Below are 6,169 nucleotides of genomic sequence, written 5' to 3'. Positions count from 1 at the left end.
TCTGCCTGTTATATTTTTTGACCTTGGATTGTTTACTTACCATTCTTTTGCTACTCGATTTGGAACTGTGAGTATTGGAATACCTGGCTTTGACTACTGGACTGAATAAACTACGATTCTGATTATCCCATGGTCTGCGCTTAGGTCTCTGAGTGGACGTCACAAGAAGTTTCTTGTGTCTATATGGCTAGTGCAACTGCAGTGCATTCCCTCCATGCACCTCCTCAACTGCTCCATATTGTACAGCTTGACTTTACATTACATTACATTAATGGCATTTGGCAGACGCTCTTATCCAGAGCGACATACAACAAAGTGCATAACCCATAACCAGGGATAAGTGCGCTGAAAGACCCTAGAGGGAAGTACAATTTCAACTGCTACCTGTACAACAACGATAAGGACCAGGGCCTATTTTCTTTTCTTTTCTTTTCTTTTTTTAAACAAACAAATAAACAAACAAACAACAAAGCAAAAGTGACCAAACTTTACTAGCCAAACACTGCTTACCTAGCCAAAAATACCGATACACAAAAAAGTAAATCACAGAAAGACAAGGGAGGGAGCAGCTTGAAGAGGTGCATCTTCAGTTTCAAGGTGGGAAGAGATTCTACAGTTCTGACCTCAATGAGGAGTTAATTCCACCACCGTGGAGCCAGAACAGACAGTAGTCGTGAGCGTGACGTGGAAGTTCGGAGAGGGGGAGGTGCCAAGCGGCCTGTGGAGGCTGAACGAAGAGGTCTGGGGTGTAGGGTCTGATGATTTTTTGTAGGTAAGCTGGGAAGACCCCTTAACTGCTTGGAAGGCTAGCACCAATGTTTTGAATTTGATGCGAGCCATGACAGGCAGCCAGTGGAGGGAAGTAAGCAAGGGGGTGACATGTGAGTATTTGGGAAGGTTGAAGACCAGACAAGCTGCTGCATTCTGGATAAGTTGGAGGGGTCTGATCCCGGATGCTGGGAGGCCAGCCAAGAGGGAATTGCAGTCATCCAGGCGGGACAAAACCATCGCTTGGACCAGGAGCTGGGTCAAGTAGGGGGTGAGAAAGGGGCGGATTCTCCGTATGTTGTATAGGAAGAACCTGCATGACTGGGTCACCGCCGCAATGTTCTCGGAGAGGGACAGTCTGCTGTCCATCACCACTCTGAGGTTCCTTGCACTGGGTCAGGGCTGTGCCACAGATGCCCGTTGCTGACAGGGCGGACAGGAGGATGGAGTGATCCACAGTGTCGAAGGCAGAAGAGAGATCTAGAAGAATGAGGACAGAGGAGAGGGAGGCTGCTCGTGCGGCATGGAGTGATTCACTGACGGAGAGGAGCGCGGTCTCTGTCGAGTGGCCAGATCTGAAGCCAGACTGATGGGGGTCTAGCAGGTTGTTGTTAGAAAAGACAGAAGAAAGTTGACTAGAAGCGGCTCGTCTATGGTTTTAGAAAGAAAAGGAAGAAGAGATAGTAGATAGTAGAGATAGGCGGTAGTTCTGGATGATGGAGGGATCCAGAGTAGGCTTATTTTAGTAGCGGAGTGATGTGGGCCTCTCCGAGGATGCTGGAAAACAGCCAGAAGACAGGGAGGAGTTGATAAGGAGGTGACAAGGGAAAATGTGAGGTGTGATAGTCTGGAGAAGAGAAGAGGGGATAGGGTCAAGGGCACAGGTTGTAGGGCGGTGGGAGAGCAGGAGTGAGAAACAACTCCAAGAGTCTGTAAGGGGGGACAACAAGAGTCTGTAAGGGGGGAGAAAATGGAAAAGGAAGGGATGGGGGTGGGGGAGGCGGTGCATTGAGGAGAGAGGAGAAAATAGAGAACAGTTTCCGGGGGTTAGAAGTGGAGTTCTGAATTTGTGTTTCATAGTATTTTGCTTTGGCGGCAGTGACAGCGGAAGAGAATGCTGCCAGGAGAGACTGGTAAGTTGTGAGGTCTGAAGGGTCTCTGGATTTTCCCCACTTCCGCTCCGCTGCGCGGAGGCTGGCCCTGGAAGTACGGAGGGTGTCAGATATCCAAGGACTGGGAGGGGATGTGCAAGGTGGCTTTGAGACAGAGGGACAGAGAGAGTCAAAGGCGGAGGAGAGAGATGAAAGGAGGGTAGCAGATGCAGAGTCAGTGAGGAGTTTGGAGAAGATTCGAGAGGGGGGAGTGAGTCGGTGACAGTGGTGGCAAAGAAGAGGGTGAGAGGGAGGGGAGGTTACGGCGGGCTGAGGAAGTGTGGGTGGGAGGAGGGGAAGGAGGATGGGAGGAAGAGGGAGAGAGAATGAGATGAAGTGGTGATCAGATGTATGCAGAGGGGTAACCGTGAAATCGGAGCATGAGCAGTTCCTCACAAAGACTCGGTCTAGGACATTGTCTGCCTTGTGGGTTGGAGGAGAGTGTTGCAGGGAGAGGCCGAAGGAGTGGAGTAGCGGTAGGAAGGCAGCGGCCTGGGAGGCTTCAAGGTGGATGTTGAAGTCTCCAAGGAGAATCAGTGGGGTGCCATCCTCAGGGAAGGAGCTGAGAAGGGTGTTTAGCTCATCAAGGAAGCTTCCCAGGGGCCCTGGAGGACGATAGAAAACTGCAATAAAAAGGTTAGTAGGGTAGTATACTGCAACAGAATGGAATCAAAAGTGGATATGGACAGGTCAGAGAGGGGGAGAACAGAGAATTTCCATGAGGGGGAAATGAAAAGACCAGTACCACCGCCATGGCCGGAAGTGTGAGAGAAGGAGTAGGAGGATGAGAGGGCAGCGGGAGTGGCGGCGTTGTCGGGTGTGATCCAGGCGTGACTTGTCTGCTATTTCAAGCTGTACCTCAATCCACCAATTCCAATAGGTTTACACTCAGTGAGCATTTTATTAGGACTTCTTTTTTAGACGTATTAAGTCTTCTGCTGCTGTAGCCTATCCACTTGACCCGTTGTGTGTTCAAAGATGCTATTCTGCATACCACTGTTGTAATGCGTGGTTATTTTCATTACTGTCACCTTTCTGTCACCTTCAAATAGTCTGGCCCTTCTCCTCTGACCTCTCTTATTAACAACACATTTCTGCCAACAGAACTGCTGCTCACTGGATGTTTTTTGTTTTCCGCACCATTCTCTGCAAGCTCTAGAGACTGTTGTGCATGAAAATCCAGATCAGCAGTTTCTGAGATGCATAAACGAACAATCATTCCACACTCAAAGTCACTTAGATCACATTTCTTCCCCATTCTGACATTTGGTTTGAGTAACAGCTGAAGACATCTGCAAGCTTTTATGCATTTTGTTGCAGCCACATGATTGCTGATTTAAACATTTGCATTTCGAAGCCGGTTTACAGGTCTACCTAATAAAGTGGTCACTGAGTGTATTTATATATTAAAACTTGGCTATCAGTATTACATTCCAGTGCTTGCGTGACCGTGTGATCTTTTTGACTGCAAGATTTGAATGTTGGTGGCATCTATATGAAATATTTTTATTCCAGATCTCATTTGAAGAGAAGCACAATGGTATAAAGGCCTTTTCCTTTTATAATCAATATTGCCTCCTGTGATTCATTGTCAGTCATGTGTGTCAAACATCTCAGACTTTTTTACAGCTTAATGTTGCAAAACATTGCCTATAAATACTCTTATTAGAGTAATCTTGGATATAGGCCTTCGGGGCCTGTTGCCATATTTGTCATTTTCCAAGGATTTTACAGTTCCATATGGAAAAAACCTACTGTTAATAAACAATATGGATTTGAGCTATATGCTATTTGTTTTAGGCTAGTTATGGATCGAATTTGTGTTAAAAGCAAAGAATTTTAAGTTGTTTAGATAACGTTATGGACATTCTTTCTGGGTTTGATTGTGCAGAATCATTTATAAGCTCCACTATTCCCGCTTCGTGCATTTGTTTGATGTCCTGTCATACGTACGGGGGGTTCTAGTTTTTAATGAAGAATGCATGCTTCACAGGCTTCGTAGGAATTATAGGTACGTGTTAATATGAAAAGCGGTCTCATAGCTAGGTTAAAGAATCTATTGGAGATCTCTATTATTCATGTATAGGCTACTGTAATTTTTAGTTTGCTATATTTCGTTTGTATGAGGATAAATCACTTTTCGACCTTCCACAGAGACCCAAAATGTTTTTTTATCACAAATTACAGCAACATTACAATAATAATAATGTTGCATAATTATAATGTTGATGAAGCTACACATTCCTTAAAGCTTGCTGTAGTATGTGGTGTGCATATATTATGGTACTAGTGAGTAGACCTGTATAGAGGTATTCGAATATGTCTTCATGATGTCATAATGAAGACTTTGGTCTTCTTAAAATCAACTGCTTTCAGGCTTTCTGACCCATCGAAGAGGAAGACAAGGTCCACTTTTCTCTTTGTGCACTCTGTGTAAAAAAGACAGGTTACAGAGTTTGATTGATTGTATTTTTTGTTGTTGTTTCTCTCTGAACATAAAATAATAACATTAATGTAATCTAAAAGCAATCACAAATAGAATTCACAGATACAGTGCAGTCTGTAAGTATTGTACCAACAGTGGTACAATTTCTGTTCTTTTGGCTCTGTACTCTGTACAGGGTGGCAGTAGCGTAGTGGTTAAGGTAAATGACTGGGACACGCAAGGTCAGTAGTTCTAATCCCGGTGAAGCCACAATAAGATCCGCACAGCCGTTGGGCCCTTGAGCAAGGCCCTTAACCCTGCACTGCTCCAGGGGAGATTGTCTCCTGCTTAGTCTAATCAACTGTATGTCGCTCTGGATAAGAGCGTCTGCCAAATGCCAATAATGTAATGGAATGTAACATTGGATTTGAAATGAAAAAATATGAGGTTAAAGTGTAGACTGTCACCTTTAACTTGAGGGAAGTATATCCATATTGGGTGATAAGGGTAGGAATTCATACATAGTCGTCCATTTTAGAGGACCAAAAGTAATTGGACAGTTGGCTTCTCCACTGTTTCGCATTGGTCATGTGTAGTCAGACAAACTAGTGTATGTTTAGGATAATTGCCTTGCTGTGGACAATATCATTGTTCAATGAATTTGGAGGCTGTTGATTGAACTTGAGCAGATAAGTTGATTATGTACACTGAAGAATTAATTCTGCTGCAAGTCAGTCTTGGTCTCATCTGTGCACAATATATTCTTTTCCAGAACTCTGCAGGCTCTTTTCGGCACTACTTAACTAACCCGGCCATCCTGTTTTTATAGCTAACTAGTGGTCTGCATCTGTAGTGTAGCTCTGTAGATCTGTTTGTGAAGTCTTCAGGGAATAGTAATTGACACATACACACCTGCCACCTGGTATTTGGTGTTTTTCTCCATTATGGCAAGAATTCCTAGGTCATTACCTGTTAGCCTACCAGCTCCTTTGCAATTACTGAGCTCACTAGTGCTCTCTTTATTCTTAATGATTTTCCAAACAGTTTGTTTTGGTAAGCCTATTGTTTGGCCTTTATCTTGGACCGTTTTTTTTTAAATATCTCAGCCTCATTATAGCTTCCTTAGCTGACATTGGAACAACTCTAGTCCACATGGTGACACATGCCAATAACAGACTCCAATGGCAATCAAAAGGCTAGAACCAAGACTAGATGCTGAAAGCTTTATAAACCTGCACTAAGGAAGCAATTGAATACATCTCAACAGCTGAGAAGCCACTGTCCGATTACATTTGGTCCCTAAATCGGGGGGCTATGAATAAAAAATGGATGTAACTCCTACATGGATCACCTGATATGGATGTAAACACACTCAAATTAAAAGTGTCTGCCAAAAGAACAGAAATTGCACCACTGTCAAAATACATATGGACTGCACTGTAAGTATAACACTGAAAAAAGGTGAAAGGTGAAATAAGAATATACATGAACATTTTGATACAAAGTTGTACTTCAATAAAATACAAATGAAGTACTGTAAGAAAAAACAATACTATAATTGTAATCTTGAGTTGTAAGGCTGCTTTGAATGGAGTGGTAAGCTGTCAGGTTAAGAAGGGTAAAAATGAATTAATAAATATTCATTATGCTACAATGTTCTTAATTTTTTTCTAGTTAGTCCACAACACAGAAATCATTAAATAGTCTGAGTTTATGCAAATATAGTTTGTCCTTTCCATAAGCTACAGAGAGCAATTTGACAATTTGAATTTTTCAAAAGATTTCATTCGCCTTAAAACCGAAGATTACAATTAGAGTATATTGT

General features: G+C 43.2%; 2 pseudogenes; both read right to left on the bottom strand.

The window, feature by feature from the left end:
* Positions 1-547: 547 nt before the first annotated feature.
* On the bottom strand, positions 548-1,293 carry LOC134016104 (uncharacterized; annotated as a pseudogene).
* A 217-nt stretch (positions 1,294-1,510) lies between these two features.
* LOC134016103 (uncharacterized) lies at positions 1,511-3,177 on the bottom strand (annotated as a pseudogene).
* Between the last annotated feature and the right edge of the window lie 2,992 nt (positions 3,178-6,169).

This window comes from Osmerus eperlanus, unplaced genomic scaffold (assembly GCF_963692335.1).
Source record: "Osmerus eperlanus unplaced genomic scaffold, fOsmEpe2.1 SCAFFOLD_309, whole genome shotgun sequence".
Classification (NCBI taxonomy): domain Eukaryota; kingdom Metazoa; phylum Chordata; class Actinopteri; order Osmeriformes; family Osmeridae; genus Osmerus; species Osmerus eperlanus.
This window is presented reverse-complemented; position numbering and strand designations above follow the sequence as displayed.